This window comes from Ursus arctos, unplaced genomic scaffold (genome assembly GCF_023065955.2).
Source record: "Ursus arctos isolate Adak ecotype North America unplaced genomic scaffold, UrsArc2.0 scaffold_3, whole genome shotgun sequence".
Classification (NCBI taxonomy): domain Eukaryota; kingdom Metazoa; phylum Chordata; class Mammalia; order Carnivora; family Ursidae; genus Ursus; species Ursus arctos.
The window spans coordinates 1,657,623-1,678,269 of NW_026622985.1; positions in this window are offsets into that span (position 1 = coordinate 1,657,623).

Below are 20,647 nucleotides of genomic sequence, written 5' to 3' on the forward strand. Positions count from 1 at the left end.
AGTCTCTGAAAACAGGTTTTTCATGTATTTTGTGCAGTTTTGTCATTTTCTTACTTTGGGAGGTCAGTCTTTTCCATCATGGCAGGAAAATGAAGTCCTTAAACACTCTTGGCCAAACCACTGATCTTCCTTCATCTAGGATATTCCAACCTCTTTGACAAGAGCACTTTCCAGCACTATTTGTCTTAAGTGGGATGCATTATGAACAATAGGAAGGGAGAAGATATTAAAATCCACTGAATCAACTCTAGCTATGACTGAGAGGACTGGATATTGCAGATAGATGGTCCTCTTGCATAGTGAATACATTATATCCTTCCTTGGTACTTAATTCTTAGACTAGAATGAACTAAACTGAAGTCTAGGTATTAAATTTCCCATTTATTAAATAGCTGGAAAGTAGCCATTTGGTGAGTCACTTTGGGATGGTAGAGAAACAAAGAGATAAAATGGAAAAGTAATTCTAATCTGAGAGTTGGGAAGCTTGGTTCAAATGCCAGGACTTTATACTTATTTTCATCCCTCGCTTCCATTTCTGTCTGTAAAAACAGGCAACGAAACTTGGTGCTCTGTAACAATAATTCTGGTTTGGCCATTTGTACTACTGTTCTGTTTTCTATTATTCTTGGCATTATCCCATGTTAACTGGTATAATATCGTACGCTAAAACAATTATCTTCTTAAGGGTTAAATTACTCCTATGGCATCAATTAGCAGAGGGTAGGTGCTAAGAGCAGTTCAAAGAAAGTGAGTAGAAGATAAAAACAGGACATATCAAAGAGCTTTTTGTAACAGTGTAGAGATCTCGCAATTTCCAATTAAAGAGTTCTGGGTTAAAAGGATCACCAGATAGCAGGGCCTATTTTAATCTCCCATCTTCTTATTAAAACAGCTCTGTCAAGTAAAACAGGAGCCCAGACTTCATCTCCTCCAGCATCTAATGTAATGAACAGTAATTACTAGTGGCAGCAAAAATGTCAAGAACAGGAACAAATAAGAAAAAGCACACAAATTCATGCCATAACTTCAATGAGTAGTGGAAAAAGAAAAACAAAAACAAAAAACAAAAAAACCAAGACATTTTGCTGTGGCTTGGCACACTTCCCTAACCTTTACCCTAAGCTCCAGAAAAAAGAGTGAATGAAATACTGAGAATTTCCTTAAATATTTCTTACTTTGGAAAAAAGTCTTCTGAGGGGTTTAATAGGAAAGTCAGGCAAAATTCAAAAAGATATCTTTAAGAGTAAAAGCCTCTAAAGTGAGACAATGAGCAGAGACAGGACACCAGACCTGTGTGGAATTAAAGCAGTCTCAGACCATGGGTTTTCCCCACAATAATGGGGTGCACTCTGAACCAAGTGAATATTAGAATAGCATATTGGGTCATCTTTCAGAGGAGAAAACCCACATTCTTAAACAAAGGAAACACAGATGGAACTAGACCTATGCCATTTTCCTACGTCCTCAGGCTCCAGAGGAGGGAAGAGAAGCAAAACACAGCATCTAACCTTTAATTCTACAGAGATAAACAGGACTCTGCAAAGTATGAGGGACACTGCAGGACAGAAAACAAATGAAAGTTAAGCAGAGTAGCCCAAGTTCTGCCTAGAAATGAGAATTATCCTATTCCTATGTTTGTGTTTTTTTAAATTTCCATAAAAATATTTTTAAAAAGGATTAAGTTTAAATTATACAGACATACTACTAAAAAAATAAAATCATAGAGAGGTGACAACAGCATAGAGAAGTCAGATGAGGAACCTATGAGTAGACATCTAAAAGAAACAGAAGGAAACTCACCACAACTACTTTCTGTGACAAAACAAACAGACAGACAGACAGATAATAACTTAATAAGGACATGAATTGCAGAAAATGATTTCTCATCAGTGAAATAATTTTAAAAATAGAATGAAATAAAAAAAGAAAACTGTACTGCTAAAAAAAAATCAAGAACCAATAATATCAGAGAATGAATTAGAAACAGCAAGAAACAGAAGAGAGTTAAAAATTGAATTAATAAAGTATAAAAAGGTTTGAGCCAATCACGTTGAATAGAGAAATAAGCAAGGTAAAATAATTAAGAAAATATATAAAGAACAAAGGAAAAGTAACAAAAGTGCAGTGTCCGTAAACAGATATACCAGCAGATTGAACAGAAAACGTTTTTTACAAGATGTAAGAATACAAAATTTCCCTGAAGAATTAGTCTATGTAAAAAACTATACAAAATATCAGTTTTTATTGAGGCAGCTCTTGTTCTGACTGATTTCAGGAATACAGAAAGAATTCTTTAGTCACACAGAGGAGACAAAATAAGAAGGACAAATTTCAAGTCAGTGTAAATTTCTCTTTACTAACACTTAGTACTAGGATACAATGGAATAATTAACTTCAGTCAAATTTTCAAGAAAAGTTAGGTGGCACCCAATTTTATACCCACTCAAGCCACTGAAATGTAAAGACAGGTTATTTAAACATCACGAACACAGGAAATACAGTGTTCATAAGAACCTTCAAAAAAAGCTACTTGACAATGGAATGAACTGATTAAGAAATAATTTTTAAAACACAGTTTAAAAACTGTGATCCTCTTAACTTATCATGGTAAGCATTTTATAATGTGTAACTGTCAAATCACTATATGTACACCTGGAATTAATATATTTTATGTCAACTATATTTCAATTTAAAAAAGACAATCTGATTCTTTTCTCTGGTATACATTTTCACAAAGCTCTATGCGTCTTCACTGCAACAAAGGAAAACAACATTTCATAATTTTTATATTCCTATGAGATTACTGTGTATCCAAAAATTTGCTCACTTGAACTTGTATTTCTTTTAGGAAACAGGAAGAGAAAAAAAGGCAATAAAAACTTGCCCTCTGTATTAGTTTGCTAGGGCTGCCATAACCAAGTGTCACGAACTGGATGACTTAAACAGAGATTAATTTTCTCACAATTCTGGAGGCTAGAGGTCAGAGACCAAGACGTCAGCAAGGTTGGTTTCTTTTGACCACCCTCCCTAACTTGTAGATGTCAGTCTTTTTTCTTGACATCATCTTACTTCTGCACTTGTCTGTGTCCAAATTTCCTTTTCTTATAAGAACACCAGTCATTTTGGAATAGGGCCCACCCTAATGACCTCCTTTTAATGTAATTAATTCTTTAAAGACCTTATCTCCAAATACAATCACATTCTGAGGTATTGGGGGTTAGAACTTCAATAGGTGAATTTGGTGGGGACACAGTCCAGCCCATAACATTCCCATGCCTCAATGTAAAGAAAGTGTGGTTAGACGCCATTCTGTTCCATTATTATGTTCCATTATTTAATACGGGGTCAGAACTCCTTGCCTTCTTTAAAAAAGTAAGCTGGGGAGATTGGAAGGAAGTTGGTGCAGGAGTAGGGGATGCTAGTTTTATCTGGTCCCTTCAATTCAGCTGGGTAGCTATCAAATTATTCTGAACACCTGTGAACTCAACCTGAGATAATAGAAAAGAATTGCTGCAATTCTACAAATAGAAAAGCAACCACTTTTTGCAAGGCAGGAGGTGCAGAGAAGTGAATCTACTGGAAGATAAGCCATAGGGGGAGGAAGCCTCCATTAGCTGGCTACTGGAAAGTGATATAGCACTGGAACACAAAAGTGGAACTTTTAGAAGTCTCCTCCAGTGAGGGAATTCCTTGCCTGAAACGTGCTCAGGTTGTGAGGTGGGGCAGAATCCTAGGTGGGATACTGTGGTCTCAGGATGCCCAGAAAGAGTGGGGGTACCTAAGTGCAGCAGAGTTCCCAAGCAGTGGTGCAGGGAAGCCAGCTGCAATCAGTGAGCCCAGAAGTGGGCTTTCAGCTCTGTTGCCACAAACAGAAAACCACAGCATGATACAGTGACTGCTCTCCGAGCAGGGGCCCAGCAAGGCACAGCACTGCAGTGAGACCCTCCTCCTTCCCAGGAAGGATCAGTGTGGATGTGGATGTGAGCCCCAGGAATGTGCAGGGTTTGGAGACTCAAGCTGCAGGGTGCACACTGTGGGAGTCTGCAAAGTTTAGAGACTTGAAATGGGGTCATGTGCCTGAGATAAAAACACATGGTCACAGGCTGGGTGAACACAGAGTGCAGACAGAAACCAGGGAGAAAAAAGTGATTGCTTTTCCCTGAGGGTGCACTGAAGAGTGGGGGCTGAGATCAGTCAACTCTGGGGCTGGAGATGTGCACCGCCATTTTTATTTTCATCCTCTAAAGCAGTGTGGAAAGTCTTCAGGGAACAAAAGCCACATAGAGCAATCCAGAGTCATTCACACTGAGCCTGGCCCCCTGGCAAGGACAGTGCAACTCTGCTCAGCCAAAGACAGGCCCCTCCCCCAGAAGACCGGCAGGAACATCCAGCAAGTACCAAGTTCACTGATCACACAGAACTGAAAAACTCCAGCACTAGGGGAAAATAGTATGTAGAATTCAAAGTTTTTTCTCATGATTCCTTCACCTTCAGTTTTAAATTTCCCTTTCCTTTTTTCCTTTTCAACTAGTTTCTTATTTTATTAACAATTTTTAAGTCTATTTTTAATTTTCATCTTTACATTTATATTTTACATATATATGTATATGGTCTTCATTTTTGGCTTCCTTTCACTATAATCGATCTTATTTTTGTATATAAATAAGCTTTTCTTCACAATTTTGGGATCTAGTGTCTTCTAACAAACAGACCAAAAATACACCTAGGACCTAGTGTAGCACCCTGTTCTGTGCACCTGTTTGATTATAGTCTCTCTCTCTCTCTTTTATTTTCTTTTTTGGTTTCTGATCTCTTCTGGTTTGTCTACTGCATATTACACGGGGTTCTGGTTGACATTTTTGCATTTTGTTCTCTCATTCATCTATTCTTCTCTGGACAAAATGACAAGACAGAAAAAATCATCCCAGAAAAAAGAACAAGAAGCAGTACTAACTGTACGAGACTTACTAAATATAGGTATTAGTAAAATGTTGGAGCTAAAATTCAGAATAATGATGATAAAGATACTAGCTGGGCTTGGAAAAAGGACAGAAGACACTAGAGAATCACTTTCTGGAGTAAAATCTAATCAGGCTGAAATCAAAAAGTGTATTGCTGTGACACGAACAACAGGAGAGGTGGTAACTGTGAGGACACGTTATACAGAAGAGAATCAGTGACACAGAAGACAAAATGATGGAGAATAAAGAAACTGAGAAAAAGAGAGATAAACAATTTCTGGGTCATGAGCAGAGGATTTGAGAGATCAAGGATACCATAAAGCAAAACAATATTAGAATAATTGGGATCCCAGAGAAAGAGGAAAAAAGAGAGAGAGAGAGGCAGAAGGTATATTGGAGCAAATTATAGTGGAGAACTTCCCCAGTCTGGGGAAAGAAACAGGCATTTTTGTCTAGCAGAGAACTCCCCCTCAAAATCAATAAAAACAGGTCAACACCTTGACATACAATAGTGAAACCTGCAAATTTCAGAGACAAAGAGAAAAATCATGAGAGCAGCTTGAGCCAAGAGGTCCTTAACCTACAAGGGTAGAAACATAAGGTTGGCAGCAGACCTATCCACAGCAACCTCGCAGACCAGGAAGGACTAACACGATATATTCAGGGTAATTATTGAGAAAAATATGCAGCCAAGAATACTTTATCCAGCAAGGCTGTCATTCAGAATAGAAGGAGACATAAAGAGCTTCCAGGACAAACAGGAAATGAAAAGAATTTGTGACCACTAAACCAGCCCTGCAAGAAATATTAAAGGGGATCCTTTAAGTGAAGAGAGAGCCAAAAAGTAACATAGACCAGAAAGGAACAGAGACAATATACAGAAACAGTAACTTTACAGGTAATAAAATGGCACTAAATTCATATCTTTCAAGTGACTCTGAATGCAAATGGGCTAAATGCTCCAATTAAAAGACCTGGGTATCAGATTGGATAAAAAAGCAAGATCCATCCATATGCTATCTACAAAAGACTCATTTTAGACCCAAAGACACCTCCAGATTGAAAGTAAGGGGGTGGAGAACGATTTATCATGCTAATGGATCTCAAAAGAAAGCTGGGGTATGAATCCTCATATCAGGCAAACTAGATTTTAAACCAAAGATTGAAATAAGAGATGAAAAGGGACTCTATATCATAATTAAAGTGTCTATCCAACAAGAAGATCTAACAATTGTAAATATTTATGCTCCTAACTTGTAAGCAGCCAATTACATAAACTAATTAATAACACAATTAAAGAAACATATTGATAATAATACAATAATAGTAAGGGACTTTAACACCCCACTCACAGCAATGGACGCATCATCTAAGCAGAAGATCAACAAAGAAACAAGGGCTTTGAATGACACACTGGACCAGATGGACTTCACAGATATATATGGAACATTCCATCCTAAAGCAACAGAATACACATTCTTTCCAACTGCACATGGAACATTCTCCAGAATAGAACACATACTGGGTCACAAATCAGGTCTCAACTGATACCAAAAGACTGAGATTATTCCCTGCATATTTTCAGACCACAATGCTTTGAAACTTGAACTCAGTCACAAGAGGAAATTTGGAAGGAACCCAAACACTTGGAGGTTAAAGAGCATCCTGCTAAAGAATGACTGGGTCAACCAGGAAATTAAAGAAGAATTTAAAAAATCCATGGAAACTAATGAGAATGAAAATGCATCAGTTCAAAACCTCTGGGATACAGCAAAGATGGTCCTAAGAGGGAAGTACATAGCAATCCAAGCCTCTCTCACAAAATCAGAAAAAAAAATCCCAAGTAAACAAGCTAATCTTACACCTAAAGGAGCTGGAGAAAGAACAGCAAAGGAAGCCTAAACTAGGGGCACCTGGGTGGCTCAGTAGTTAAGCATCTGCCTTCGGCTCAGGTCATGATCCCAGGGTCCTGGGATTGAGCCCCGCATCCAGCTCCCTGCTCGGTGGAAAGCCTGCTTCTCCCTCTCCCACTCCCCCTGCTTGTGTTCCCTCTCTCGCTGTCTCTCTCTCTCTGTCAAATAAATAAAATCTTTAAAAAAAAAAAAGAAAGCCTAAACCAAGCAGGAGAAGAGAAATAATAAATATTAGAGCAGAAATCAATGAAATAGAAACCAGAAGAACAGTAGAACAGATCAATGAAACTAGAAACTGGTTATTTGAAAGAACTAACAAGATCCATAAACCCTGATCAAACTTATCAAAAAGAAAAGAAAAAGGGCCCAAATTAATAAAATCATGAATGAAAGGGGAGAGATCATGACCAACACCAAGGAAATACAAACAATTTTAAGAACATATTATGAGCAAATATATGCCAACAAATTAGGCATTCTAGAAAAAATGGGTACATTTGTGGAAACTTATAAACTACCAAAACTGAAACAGGAAGAAACAGAAAACCTGAACAGACCCATAACCAGCAAGGAAATTGAAGCAGTCATCAAAAATCTTCCCAAAATAAGAGTTCAGGGCTGGATGGCTTCCCAGGGAATTATACCAAACATTTAAAGAAGAAATAATACCTATTCCTCTGAAGCTGTTTCAAAAAATAGAAACAGAAGGAAAACTTTCAAAGTCATTCTATGAGGACAGCTTTACCTTGATCCCAAAACCAGACAAAGACCCCACCAAAAAAGGAGAATTAGAGACCAATATCCCTGATGAATATGGATGCCAAAATTCTCACCAAGATACTAGCCAATAGGATCCAACAGTACAGTAAAATTCACCAAGACCAGGTGAGATTTATTCCTGGGATGCAAGGGTGGTCTGACATTTGTAAAACAATCAACGTGATAGATCACATTAATAAAAGAAAAGAACCCTATGATCCTCTCAATTGAGGCAGAAAAAGCATTTGTGACAAAATACTGCATCGATTCTTGATTAAACTCTTCAAAGTATAGGGATAGAGGGAACATACCTCAATATCATAAAAGCCATCTATAAAAAGCTCACAGCAAATATCATTCTTAATAGGGAAAAACTCAGAGCTTTCCCCCTATGGTCAGGAACATGACAGGGATGCCCACTCTCACCACTCTTGTTCAACATAGTACTAGAAATCCTAGCCTCAGCAATCAGCAACAAAAAAATAAAAAGCATTCAAATTGGCAAAGACGTCAAACTCTCAGTCTTCACAGATGACATGATACTTTATGTGGAAAACCCAAAAGACTCCACCCCACAATTGCTAGAAGTCATACAGCAATTCAGCAACGTGGCAGGATATAAAATCAATGCATAGCAATCAGTTGCATTTCTATACACTAAAAAATATGACTGAGGAAAGAGAAATTAAGGAATCGATTCCATTTACAATTGCACCAAAAACCATAAGATACCTAGGAATAAACCTAACCAAAGAGGTAAAGGATCTGTACTCTAGAAACTATAGAACACTTTATGAAATAAATTGAAGAACACACAAAGAGATGGAAAAACATTCCATGCTCATGGACTGGAAGAATAAACATTGTTAAAACGTCTATACTGCCCAGAGAAATCTACACATTCAATGCAATCCCTATCAAAATGCCATCGACATTTTGAACAGAGCTGGAACAAACAATCCTAAAATTTGTATGGAGCCAGAAAAGACCCTGAATAGCCAGTGGAATGTGGAAGAAGAGAACCAAAGCTGGTGACATCACAATGCCAGACTTCAAGCTGTATTACAAAGCTGTGATCATCGAGACTGTATGGTACTGGCACAAAAACAGACACATAGATCAATGGAACAGAATAAAGAGCACAGAAATGGACCCTCAACTCTATGGCCAACTAATCTTTGACAAAGCAGGAAAGAATATCCAATGGAAAAAAAACAGTCTCTTCAACAAATGGTGTTGGGAAAATTGGACAGCCACATGGAGAAGAATAAAACTGGGCCATTTTCTTACCTCATACACAAAGATAAACCCAAAATGGATGAAAGACCTAAATGTGAGACAGGAATCCATCAAAATCCTAGAGAACACAGGCAACAACCTCTTTGACCTTGGCCACAGCAACTTCTTGCTAGACACATCTCCAGAGGAGTTCAGCCAAAATGAACTTTTGGGACCTTATCAAGATAAAAGTCTTCTGCACAGCCAAGGAAACAGTCAACAAAACTAAATGGCAACCTATGGAATGGGAGAAGCTATATGCAAATGACACATCAGATAAAGGGCTAGTATCCATGATCTATAAAGAACTTATCAAATTCAACACACAAAAAAACAGATAATCCAGTCGAGAAATGGGCAGAAGACATGAACAGACATTTCTCCAAAGAAGACATACAAATGGACATCAGACACATGAAAAGTGCTCCACATCACTTGGCATCAGGGAAATACAAATGAAATACCAACTCACACCAGTCAGAATCGCTAAAATTAACAAGTCAGGAAATAACAAATATTGGCAAAGATGTGAAGAAAGGGGAACCCTCTAACACTGTTGGTGGGAATGCAAGCTGGCACAGCCACTCTGGGAAACAGTATAGAGGTTCCTCAAGAAGTTAAAAATAGAGCTACCCTATGACCCAGCAATTGAACTACTAGGTATTTAACTCAGATACAAATGTAGTGATTTGAAGGGGCACCTGCACTCCAATGTTTACAGTAGCAATGTTTATATATATTACCATCAGAAACGATAAAATCTTACCATTTATATTGATGCCTATGGAACTGGAGGGTATTATGCTGACTGCAATAAGTCAGTTAGAGGAAGAATGGTTTCATTCATTTGTGGAATATAAGGAATATTGCAGAGGATCATAGGGAAAGGGAGGGAAAACTGAATAGGAAGAAATCAGAGAGGGAGACAAACAATGAGAGATTCTGGACTCTGGGAAACAAATTGAGGGTTGCAGAAGGGAGGTAGGTGGGGGGATGGGGGGATGGACATTAAGGAGGCACATAATGTGATGAGCACTGGTTGTTATATGCAACTGATGAATCACTGAACTCTACATCTGAAACTAATGATGTTGACTAAATATGTTGACTAATTAAATTTAAATAAAAATAAAAAATAACAAAAAAATTAAAAAGTCAGTTGGTTATAACTAGGTATGTGGTCAAACTTATGTCTGTCCTCTCTGTCTTAGGAGAGATGCTGAATTGCCAGAATCTTGAGAATGAAACAAAACAAAACAAAAACAAAGACTGACTGATAGAGGGAAAGAGTGGAGGAGTCTCAGTGCTGCTTTGTTTTAGAAACAGCGTAAATAAAAAATGGAATGACTCTCTAGTTTCTTTCCATCTCTTTAAGTCTTATAATTCATTTTTAATTTTTACTGATAGACTTTGAGTAGTTTAAAGTTCACAGAAAAATTGAATAGAAAGTACAGGAAACTACCATAGCCTCCCCTGACTTCCTCTGCAGTTTCCCCTGTTAACAGCTTGTACTAGCAGACATTTGTTACTAACAATGGTGACTAGTCGGTAGTTTACACGAGGGTTCACTCTTTGTGTTGTGCATATCTGTGGGTTTTGACAAATGTATACTGCCATGTATCTACCGTTACAGTGTCATACAGAATAGTTTCAGTGAACTAAAGATACCCCATGCTCCACCTATTCCTCCTTTTCTTGCTGCCCCTCAATGCCCTGGAAAGGATTAATTTTTTAACCGTCTACAGTTTTGGCTTTTGCAGAAGATATATGGTTGGAATCACACAGCATGTAGCCTTTTCAGACTGGCTTCTTTCACTTAGCAATATGCTTATAAGCTTCTTCCATGTCTTTTCATGGCTTGATAGTTCCTTTTATCACTAAATAATATTCCATTGTATCGATGTATCAGTTTGTTTATCCATTTATCTACTGAAAGACACCTTGGTTGCCTCCAATATTGGCAATTATAAGTAAAGCTGTTATAAACATCTGCGTGCAGGTTTTTGTGTGGACATAAGTTCTCAACTCCAAGGAGCATGACTGCTGGATGGTATTATAAGATTATGTTTAGCTTTGTAAGAAACCACCTGTCTTCCAAAATGATTGTACCATGTTGCATTCCCAGTAGAAATGAATGAAGGTTCTGTTGCTCCACATCCTTATCAGCACTTGGCGTTGTCAGTATTTTGAATTTTAACCACTCTAACCGGTAGTAGTAATAGTATCTCATTATTTTTTTTAATTTGCAATTCCCTGATGACATGTGATATTGAAAAGAATTTCATATACTCATTTGCCAGCTGTATATCTTTGCGGAAGTGTCTGTTCAGAAATCTTGCCTATTTTTTTTTAATTGCTGAGTTTTCAGAGTTCTTCATGTATTTTGAGTAACAATCCTTTATCAGGTATGTTTTGTAAATATGTTCTAGTCTGTGGCTTGTCCTTTCATTCACTTAACAGTGTCTTTTGTAGGGCAGAAGTTTTGACCTTAATTAAGTCACACTTATTTTTTCTGTCATGCATTTTCCTTTGGTGTTGTATCTAAAACCTGACTATCAAACACAAGGTCACCTGGGTTTTCTCGTATGTTGTCTTCTAGACTTTCTATAGTTTTGCATTTTACACTTAGGTCTATGATGCATTTTGAGTTCATTTTTGTGAAAAGTGTAAGGTCTGTGTCTGGTTTCACTTTTTGCCTGTGGGTTTCCAGCTGGTCTACCAGGTTTGTTGAAAAGACTATCTGCGCTCCACTATATGCCTTTGCTCCATTGTCAAACATCAGTTGACTCTATTTGTGTGGGTGTATCTCTGCATTCTCTGGTCTGTTCAACTGATCTGTTTGTTTATTCTTTCACCAATACCACACTGTCTGAATTCCTTTAGATTTACAGTAAGTCTTAAAGCCTAGTACTGACAATATTCCATCTTTCTTCAATATTGGGTTGGCTACTCTTTTGTTTTTCCATAAACTTTAGAATCAGTTTGTTGATATCCAAAATAATGTGCTGGGATCTTGATAGGAATTGTGTTGAATACCAAGTTGGAAAGAACAGACGTCTTGAAATATTGGGTCTTCCTATCCACGAACACAGAATCTCTCTCCATCTACTTAAATCTTTGATTTCCTTCATCAATTTTGTAGTTTGCCTAATATAGATCTTATACATATTTTAAATTTATATCTATGTTGACCTGCTTCTCTCCCCTCCTCCTTCTCTTTTTGGTGCTAACAAAAATGATGCTGTAGTTTTTATTTCCAATTTTTCAGGGCTGGTATCTAGGAAAGCAACTGACTTTTGCATATTAACTCTATATCCTGTAATCTTGCTGTAACTGCTTATTAGTTCCAGATATTTTTTGATTCTTTGGGGTTTTCTACAGTCAATCATGTCATCTGTGAAGAAAGATAACTTTCTTTCTTTTTCTTAAATCTATATGCCTTCCTCCCACCCTTTTTCTTGTTTTATGTCATTAGCTAGGACTCTATTATGATGGTGAATTGGAGTGTGGGGAAGTCTTACAATTTTTTACTTTATTGTTTTAAATGAATTAAACTGGGCCTCACCAAAAAAATCATCTCTTGTTTAGGGAATACTCCAAAACACTAACAGAAACTGGGAGGGGAGGAAGGGTGTTAATTTTCTCATCACAGCAAGGTACCAATTTTATGGCCTAAAATTAAAACTTTTTTTGTATATATATCTTACAATAATTCCAACCTTCATGTTTTTCTCATTTTTTCTTAACCTAAGAGTTATAACGAAGGAGCAGTACCACATGCAGTAAATAAATGTTTATCTTATATTCAAAAATAAGAAATTTTCATTTTGATTTCAGTTCATTTTTCTTGTTAAACTCAAAGTATTTTATACATAATTTTAATATGATTTTTTAATATATCTATTTTCTAGCTATTCACCCAGATATCTTTCTATCTGTATATCTGCATAGAGAGAACTGGAATGAGATTTGTCTGTCAATAAAGCATTCTACTAGATGAAGGACAGTGGTTATTTTCAACATTTTTTTTTACTTGTCTGTATTGTCTGAATTTTTGAAATAATTAGCACGTATTATTTTTGCTAAAAATTTTATCTCAAAAATATAGTCATAAATGTTCTAAGATGTACTCAACAACCAAGAAAATTAAGAAAATAACCAATGTCCAAATGGGGATGGAATTTGCCCTAAATATACACTATATGGTTAATTTTGACACTATGTTTGCATGTGTTCCAACTTCTTTAGCAGTACTCTATAACTTAGGGAGTTAGGTAGAAATTACTGACTTAACCCTCCCTGTCTGCCCCTAGCTGAGAATTAAAATACCAGATCAATAGAAAAATGGTACAACCACAGACTTAAGTATTATGCAGAATCCAGTTTATGAAACAGCTAAATTGATGGACTATCCTCTCCACTGCCCAAACAGCAACTCTTATTTCACCTATTTTAAAAGTGAAGACAATGACAGGATCACTCCTAAATTATTAACGATAATTTTAATATTATAGATATAATTCACGTGTGTTTAAAACATCATCCTGTTTACTGACTCAGGATAAATATGTCATTAATTGATATACTTTTTAAATATATTTGACTTATAGTGGTGCCTCGGTGGCTCAGTCAGTTCAGTGCCTGACTCTTGGTTTTGCCTCAGGTCATGATCTCAGGGTCCTGGGATCGAGCCCCACGATGGGCTCTGCTCTCAGTGGGGAGTCTGTTTGTGGATTCTCCCCCTCTCCCTCTGCCCCTTGCCTGGCTCTCTCTCTAAAACAAATGGATAGATCTTTATACGTATATATATACACATACACACACACACACATATACATATTTACACATGTATATACATATATATACACACATATACATATATATAAAATTCATAGATTCCACTTTTTTCTTGCATTTTTTTTAATGAAAACAGCCATCTGTTCTGTAGTTTCTCCAATGTGCTTTTTTTTTTTTCCTGACTGCATACTGGTGGTGAAGTTTAACATGTTCTTAAGTCCCTATATTTTTTGTAAATCAATCATTACATCTACAGTTTTGATGAAAGACTAGGTTTAATTATTCTTATTTTTTGTCAAAGCTATTTCACAGGTGACTTTATATTGTTCTTACACCAGAGGTACATGTCTGATTTTCTCTCATTTGTGATGTTATGAGGCACTGACAAGCAGTACCTAGACTGTGGGTTGGAAAACTACGGTCCTTGGACCATCTGGTCTTCTATCTATTATTATAAATAAAGTTTTATTGGAACACAGTCACATCCATTCTCTTACATAGTTCGTATGGCAGCTTTTACTACAACGTAGAGTGACAACAGAGACTTTGTGGCCTCCAACACTAAAGTATTTACGATCTGCTCATTTATTGGAAATGTATGTTAACCTGATTTACAGCTAGGTACAATAATCTGTTGTTAGTACAACATGTGATATTTTGTTGCTGTTGTTTAGTACCTGCAACAATTTCATAAAAAGAAGTTTTCCCTTTTCTTTCTTTTTAAAAAAGATGTTATTTATTTATTTGACAGAGATAGAGACAGCCAGCGAGAGAGGGAACACAAGCAGGGGAGTGGGAGAGGAAGAAGCAGGCTCCCAGCGGAGGAGCCCGATGTGGGACTCGAATCCAGAACGCCGGGATCACGCCCTGAGCCGAAGGCAGAGGCTTAACGACTGCGCCACCCAGGCGCCCCAGAAGTTTTCCCTTTTCAATGAGTTTGGTCAGATGGTATAGGAAAATTAGAATAAATGCCTGATTCTTACCCTTTATATGCCTGTTTTCAAATTAATTACATGCTTCATTTATATTCTCCAAAGGTGACTGAAAAGTTTTTAGGCATAATTATAAAAACATGAACTTAGACATATTCAGTGTGTTTCAACACACTGCATTTATCATCTTTACTGTCCCATCGTTAGCCAGCAGAAAGCTGTTCAGGTAAGCTCCCGAGTCCTTCTGACAGAACTCTCGTAGCCTTCGTGGATAATGACAGTCCAAACTCATCCTATAGATTTCCTGCCTCAGCCTTGAATCCTCCATTTTTGCACAAAGCACTGGTTTCTTGTCCTAGAAAATAGTATAGAGAGACCATAATCTGGGGCTAGGAATTCATTGCCACTGGGTTGAACATTGTTTCTAGGCCTTTTTAGAGCACAGAACCAGGGAACTTTGTTTATTTTCTTTCAGATAAAATACTCATGGTATTTCCAACTCAAAGTAAAGATGACAGGGCTTTAATTTAACTATGCCAGTCTTTTATCTGCTTTTCCTTTCAGGAACTCTGAAAATTCTAGTTTTCAGTGACACCAACATAGTTACTCACTTTATCCCACACTACACAAATAAGCCTCAAAAACAATACCAACAATCTTACCAAAAATATTACTAAAAACTCTTTAAGCTTCTTACACTTTTATTTTATCCTTCTGTCACAGATTACTGTTCCAAAATCATTTAGAACAGTTGCTCTATATTTCAAAAGTTTACTCTTAAAAGATTAAGACTTTAAAGTAATCATATAAAATATTCACAGTTCAAAAATAAAATCTAGTAAATGAGATCTACTCAAATAGGTTTCACTTCTATCCTTATTCTCTCTACACTACAGGTAATCACTTAATTTTAAAAGTTCATCTTTTCATTAAAAAAATTAAATATAGGGGCGTCTGGGTGGTTCAGTCAGTTGAGCATCTGACTCTCGGTTTTGGCTCAGGTCAGGGTGGAGTCTGCTTGTCCCTCCCTCACCCCCTCGTGTCCACCCAAGCACTTTCTCTCTCCTTCTCTAAATTAATATATTTTAAAAATTTTGGAAAAACATTATATATGTGGAGATATTATTAAAATTTCTGAGGTGAGTGTGACATATTGTACACAGTTTTCTCTACCTTGTTTGTTTTCACTTAACAAGACCTGGGGGGTGCCTGGCTGGCTCAGCTGGCAGAGTCACATGTGACTCTTGCTCTTGGGGTTGTGAGTTTGAGCCACACGTTGGGTATTGAGATTACTTTAAAAAATTAATTAATTTTTAAAAAGACCTTGATCAGAGATATAGACTTGTCAGTAATCTACTCATAGTAGTCAAAACCCCAAGAATCAAATGAAAAGTCTAAAATGCAAGAACCATTTGAGAATGGAACTCTTAGAAACATAAATATCTAAGAAAATGCCAAAGACTGGTTGATTATTCAGGTACACTAATGTCTCCTTCCTCCTCTGGCAAACAATGGAACTATGTTTCCTACGACTTCTCTAGTTCAGTGAAGCCATACTGGTGAGTTCTGGTCAATGAGATTTAGGGGAAAGTGATGGGTGCTATTTTAAGGCCTCTAAGGTTTCACTCAAGCCTCCACATTCTTTCTCTTCCTTCGTCTCCTGGCTGGATGCAAACGAGACACCAGAAGACTCCAAAGCCCTAGAAATTGGCAGCACTACACGACTTAAGGAGCCTGAGATGCTAAATGACTGTGTAAAACAGACCACATCCCTACCTCAAGTCCACCTTAGACTGGGTCTGGGCAAGAAATAAACACAGTGTTAAACCAGACATTGCATCCGTGTGTTAGAGCAGTTAGCCTCCCTTGACCATACAGGACCAGTGCAGGAAACAAAGTCTCTGAAGGAGACTCAGAAATGGTCAGGAAAGTGCTTTTTTGTTTTTGTTTTTAATTATCCTAAAGTGAAGGTAGCAGAGAGTTTCAAGAGGAAATAGTCGATGATGTCAAATGCTGTAGAGAACTAACAAGAATTGTTTATTAGAACTGACAATGCAGGGTTGCTGGTAATTAAGTATATGCCATCCAAATCTCTCCAGTCATTTTCATTGCTCTATTCTAGTTATTGTGTTTATGGGGAATTAAGACAGAATAACTTCTTTAAAGTACTTTAAAAACTGTATTTGACCTGATCATATTTAACTCTAAAATATTTTTGCTCCAAAGACTCTTTGTTTCTATGTCCAATCTTTAATTTTTTCTGGAGCTCTAGGAACATTCACAATTTTGTATTTCTCCAAGTGTAGGTCTACTATGCTTACGGAGCATCAGCTTCTCCCTTTAAAAAAATGTAGCTCTTCCCAGTTTCTGATACTTAGATGAGGTAATATACAACAAAAAGATGGATGCTATTGGTCCTTGGTTCTTCACAGATCCTCCCTGCTCCCCACCTTTTTGTTGTGTGGTACTCACTTTATAAAATTACTATCTTAGAGGGAAAATAAAATATAAATTCCTAAGAAGAGGGATTTAAAGGAAGCCCAGTAAAAGGAAATAGAGAGTTGGGAGAATAAGGAGGGGCAGGATGTTACAGAGGAATTAACAGATAAGAGAACAAAACCACAGAAGCCTAGTTGAAGCAAGGGAACAAGTAAGAGAACATCAGAGCTGACACAAGTCAAGTTTAGCTGTTGTGACATCAGCATCACAATGGCGAGCTCTGTAACTAGCATTTGTTTCTGCAGGCAGGGCCAAACCAGCAGGGGTTTGTTCCCACCACTTGGATATTGAAGCACAGCTTCCTAGGGATTGGCTCTAAGGTGGGAAGATCCTTAAACCCCAGGATATGGTAGAGTTTTACTATCCCTTCATGAAATATCTTATTACCTTAAGAAAAAAAAAGAACTTTGAAGTTTGAAAATGTAAACTAGTAAGAACTGTCAATGGTAATAAAATTAAACATCAGCAAATCTGAATTAGCCTTTTCCTAAACACAGACATATATACATACATATATATCACATCGTATGATACAATATTATTTTGTAACAAAAAATAGAACTTCTTAAATTACTGCAATGAGAACTCATATGTTTTCAATACCCACTTTGAAGATGTAGAGATATAATTTTTAACTCTCCTTTAAATAAGCAAGGAGAGCTTGCATTCAAGGAAAATAAATGTAAAAATATCATATATCCCATTTGCAATTAAAGGTTATATTTTCCTACTTTAAGGAACAAAAGATGAAAACTCTGGGTAAAATATTCATTAACCTAACCAAGGGCTTTATCACTTAAACGTGGTGTTTTAAAAAATTCTCTATCTACACAGGGTTTTTAACCTTTTCTTCCTTCATGCAGAGATTCAGGAATCTAAATGGAGCATTAATGTGGCTTATCTCAAATGACACCATTAGTATTTCACTGATATTTTTAAATTAAGGGGCAATTTAAAATTTCTACCACATATACTTTCCATTTATATTCATCATTATTTGTCAGACCAAAATTTTAAAAACTTGACTTAGTGATCTGTGTATACTCTCCCCCGTATTACAAAAAGTTTTATACATAAAAATTGTTCAGTGAATACCCACACCACCACAACTAAGAGTCTATATTTAACCTTTACTGTATTTGCTTTATCACTTACCTATCCATTCCTCTAGCACACCATGAATCCACCTTTTTACCTAAGTAAACTGCAGATAATTGTATACTTCACTCCTGTTTAACCAGGGTTCAATATTTGTTTATGGTGCTTTAGTTGCTGAGACAAATTTTATATAAAGTAGAACGCAAAGAACTTAAGAGTACTATTTGTTGAGCTGTGAGAAATGCATACACGTGTTACTATGGACTGAGCGTTTGAACTCCCCACATTCATTTGTGGAAGTACTACTGTGATTGAGGTGGGGCCTTTGGGAGGTAATTAGGTAATGAGGGTGGAGCCCAATGAAGGGATTAGTACCCATATAAGGGCAAGGACTAGCACTCTCCCAGCCCCATGAGGCTACAAAGAGAGGACAGCCCTCTGTAAACAAGAGGTCCTCTACCAAGAACCCGACCATGCTGGCACCCTAATCTGGTACTTCTACCCTCCAGAACTGTGAGAAATAAATGGTTATGGTTTAAGCCATCCAGTCTAGGGTATGTTGTTATGCAGTCTGGACTACGACACCTGTGCAACCCTAACCCTTGTCAACTTACATATTTTCACCCGAGTTTCCTTATTCTCCTCAATCCTTACTTCCAAACAACTGTTTTCACCATACATTAATTCTACCTTGCCTAGAACTTCTTAAAAATAGAATTCCAAAGTATGCACTCTTTCCCAGACTTCTTTCACTCACCATGTTTTTGATGTTCATCGGTATTGTTGCATATATACATTTTTTTCTCTCAATTGTATAGTAGCATTTAATTGCGGAAATATACCTTTGTGTTTAATCTGTTCTTTTTTTAAGGTTTTTATTTTAATTCCAGTTAGTTAACATATAGTGTTAGATTAGTGTCAGGTATACAATATAGTAATTCAACACTTCTATAAATCATCTTATCTATTCTTTTGATGGACCTTTGAATCACTTTAGTTTTTTTGACTATTACAAATAAACCTAATATATTCTTGTACAAGTCTTTGGGTGAATATATTTTCATGTATCTTCAGTAAACACCTGAAATTGGAATTATGAGGTAATAGGGTGGTGTGTGGTTAGTTTTATAACACACTGCCAAACCTTTTCAAAAAGATTGCATCATTTTACTCTCCTACCAACAACAAGAGTTCTGATTGGTCTCTATTTATGCCCAAATGCGATGTCATCAACATTTTTAACCATTCTTGTGGGTCTGTAGTAGTATCTTAAGATTTGACAACTATATTCTCATTATCATTCAGTTCATGTTCAAATTTCCCTTGAGATTTCTTCTTTGACCCACGATTTATTTAGAAGGATGTTAATTTCCCAACACTTGGATTTATCTGGTTATCTGGTTGTTACAGATTTAATTCTGTAATAGAGAAAACAATGCATGATTTGAATCTGTTTTTATATTTAAGATTTGTTTTATGCCCCAGTATGTTCTTTCTTGGTGAAGTACATTCTCTTGAAGAGAATGTACATGCAGTTTTGGCGGAGGGGGGGAGTACTGCTCCATTTATAAATTAGTAGGTCAATGTAGTTGATCATGTTCAGATCTTGAATTTCTTTACAGATTTTTCTTTTCTAATTCCATTAAGTGCTGAAAGAAATTGTTAAAATCTCCTACTTGTTTGTAGATTGGTCTTTTTGTTAATTTTTGTTTCATGTCGTTTGAAGATGAGTTATTAAGGGCACACACACTTATGAATGATACAAGTGTCTGATGAACTGACCTTTTATCACTATGAAATGCTCCTTTTTATCTCCAGTAATTCCCCTTGCTAAAATTTATATGAGCTAATATTATCTGCTATAAACAAACCCTGGCACTAAATTCTGACACTGTCTTCTCATAGTTTCCATTCCCATCTGTTTACTTACAACTGATGCCTTGAGTGCACCCATGCAATCAGCACGTAGCCAAATCTTTGGGGTTTAAATCCACTTTGACTTGCTCAGGGGAATTTTTAAATATAAACATTACATTTGGATGTAATACAATTATAAATGTGGTTATATTTAGTTCTCCTGTTTTATTTTTTGGGTTTTTTTTTCCTTACTGCTTTGCTTTTTCATTTTTTTCTGTTCCTCCTTTCCTGTGTCCTTTTGGATGAACTGTGTTACTTCTTTGAATGCCATTCTAGTACATGATTGGCTTTTCAGCTATATCACTTTAGAATTATTTATTTTTAGTGGTTTCATTCTTAGTACTATACCACTTAGGTATTCTGATTCAATGGGTTAGAGGTCGGAAGCCTAGTATTTAAGACCTTCTCCATACACTTTACTGAGGGTGGTCCATACACATGGCAAAGCTCATAGGGATACTCTGTCTCAGTCCTAACAGTCACTTTTAAATTC